Source organism: Gavialis gangeticus, unplaced genomic scaffold, assembly GCF_001723915.1.
Source record: "Gavialis gangeticus isolate Ggan-Ray unplaced genomic scaffold, GavGan_comp1, whole genome shotgun sequence".
Taxonomy (NCBI): Eukaryota; Metazoa; Chordata; order Crocodylia; family Gavialidae; genus Gavialis; species Gavialis gangeticus.
This window is the reverse complement of record NW_017729022.1, coordinates 111,267,513-111,270,441: the sequence shown is the minus strand read 5'-3', so window position 1 is coordinate 111,270,441 and position 2,929 is coordinate 111,267,513.

Here is a 2,929-nt window from a genome sequence, read left to right as displayed (position 1 = left end):
TCTTCTTTCCAAAACTCTATCTTTCCCTGGAGAGTGAGTAGAGATTCTCCTAGAAATCACCTGAGCTAGGATGCTGCACCATCCAGAGCCAGCAAAGTTCTCCAGAGACCAAGGCTCAGAGGATTCACGAGAAGAGAATATCGGCCCGCCAGGTATGGCCCGACCAGTCCCTTACAGATCTTAACATATGCCACTCCTCCAACTTTCTCTTCAATGATGTTTCTCAGCCTACACCACATTACCTGCCTAGGGATGTCATTTACATAGACCTGAGGCCTTTTCTCAGGCTTTGATCCTCTTTTGGTTGGTTGTTCCCTCCTCATCGCACGTGTCTTGGCTCTATCTTCCTTCCTGGGCTGGATTGCTCCCCTTTTTGTGGATCCTGTCTTTGACCCGTGTTGTCCTAGGCCCTGGACTGTCTGTGCACAGTCCTGGTAAATTGAACGGGAGGTCTTGCTCCTTGGGGAGTTCCGTTCGTTCTTCCTTGCTGTTCCTACATCTGTCAGGCCTACTTCCCTTGTCTGCTTCTGGCTCAGCCCCGTACTCCTTCCCTGAGTTTGAGATTTAAATAGTTCTCCTAGCTGGATATGGACGCAGCTGACAAACTGCACGGGAGGTTTTCCACTGTGAGCTACCTCACTCCCCCCGACCTCTGCCACAGGTAAGTTTTTTCCTTTCTCCGCCTTAGTCCAGGATCTGCCTCTGAACGAGGCTTCCCCCTTTTCTGATCCTGTCCCCCTGGGATGCAACCCCCCCCCTCAAGATGCCTTGGGGTGCTCCACTTTCCCGCCCTCGGGCCATACCTGACGGGCCGATATTCTCTTCTTGTGAATCCTCTGAGCCTTGGTCTCTGGGGAACTTTGCTGGCTCTGGATGGTGCAGCATCCTAGCCCAGGTGATTTCTAGGAGAATCTCTACACCCTTCAAAGCCTCCTTCAATACTTCTCACTCTTGGTATTGCCCCTGGCGTTCTGACTTGGCGGCCACCACATACTCCGCTAGTTGGTTCCCCAGTACCTCCAACCTTCCCTGCATTGTATCTGCGGTGTTTATGGTTTGAGGTCTCTGCCCTGCTTCTATCAGGTTCGCTACCTTCTCTTCTGGCCTCTCAACCTTCCCCAGGTCTCAGATTTTCATGGCCATCTGATCATTTGCCTCTTGTAGTATCTTATTTTCAGTTTCCAACCCCTGGATCTCTTTCCGTCTAGTCTGTACTTCAATCTGTAACTGTTCTTCTTCTGCATTTATATCTACTTCCTTAGCCTGGCTATCTTCCAGGAGAATTTTAAGTGATTGTACTTGCTCCTCAAGTCATTCTTTTTCCTCCTCCACATTCTGCAACTGGGCTCGCAGCTGAGTGTTCTGACTCTCCCTGGCTCTTAGATTCTCTTCCAGGGACAGCCTCTGCTCATCCAGTCTTATAATCTGCCATATAGGCTTTCATCTTTTCCAACTCCTGCCAGAACCTTTTATCTGTCTCTACTGCCTGAGAATGGCTCTCCAATATCCTATCTTTCATTTCCTGCATTTGGTCCTCTGCACGTACTTTCATGGCTGTTGCTACTTCCAGCTCCCATTCTAACCGGATTACCTCTTCTTCCAGTTCCTCTCCCTTTCTTTGCTTGGTAAAGTTGCTGGGTCTCCGACCTCCCCTGTTTCTTGCCTGCATGGTCGTTATCACCCTAAGGAGCAGGGCACCAAGGTGCTCTGCGACAGATACCATCTTCCAAATTCTCAACGTCTGCTTTGGGAGCCTGGGCGATAGGTCATAACTGTACCATGTGACCTAGGGCGGTTCTTGCAGCATGAGGGGTTGGGCTTTGGGGGTCTGCATGGGCTGTCATTCTGATGTCATGAACCATGTGGTGGTGGTGTGACACACAACATGACTGGGGTGGGGGCGGAGTTGCTGATGTCATGCACCATGTGACAGGGGTCAGGGTGCACAGCTGGTGATGTCACACATCATAGAAAGGGGAAGGGGTGGGGCTAAGGGGCGGGACTTCTGGTCCCACCCACCTATCACATTTGCATTGAAGGGTGGTGAGCCTATATACACTACTCACAATGTATATTCTTCTCCACTGAAAAAGAAACTAGAAGCACTACTAATATGCTAGTGACCTAGGGCTCTATTATTCAGTCTCTGATCCAAATAAAGACAAACATAGCTGAGTCTGTGCTGAGTGCCAGCTCCTGGGTAGCACAGGCACCTGGTGCTGAGCAGGTACAACTGCTATTCATCAGCCTGGCCACAGACAGAACTGGTTCAGCTTCCATTACCTGCTGCAATGCATAATCCAGGAAAGGGTCATTAGAGTAATGTAATCTTTGTTTCACCTTTGCAACTCCCTTCTTCCTCTGACCGCTGCACAGCTCAGCCTGCTTTTAGCCCTGCCTCTCCCCTCCCTATCTCTGATTGATTTCTTGTGGGTTCAAATCCCCTAGGAATAGAGCCACCCAGTACAGGTTCCTAGGTAGCAACACACCTTTACTGGGCATGATGGGAGGTGAGAAAGGAACCATGACTAGGAGTAGATAATAGACAGGATCATTGTAGAAGGAAGGCTAACTTGTTTAGAGGAAGATCAAGGGTGCCCTTTTACACCCTTGTAGCCAAGAAGGCTAATGGCATACTGGGCTGCATTAGTGAGAGTGTTGCTAGCAGGTCAAGGGAAATGATTATTCCCCTCTACTCAGCATTGGTGAGGCCACCTCTGGAGTACTGTGTTCAGTTTTGGGCCCCCCAACACAGAAAGTATGTGGCTAAAATAAAATGGTGAGGGGGCTGGGGCACGTGACTTCTGAGGACAGGCTGAGGGAACTGGGCTTATTTAGTCTAGAGACAAGGAGACTGAGAGGGGATTTAATAGCAGCTTTCAATTACCTGAAGGGTGGTTCCAAAAAGGAATGGAATAGAGTTGCTGTC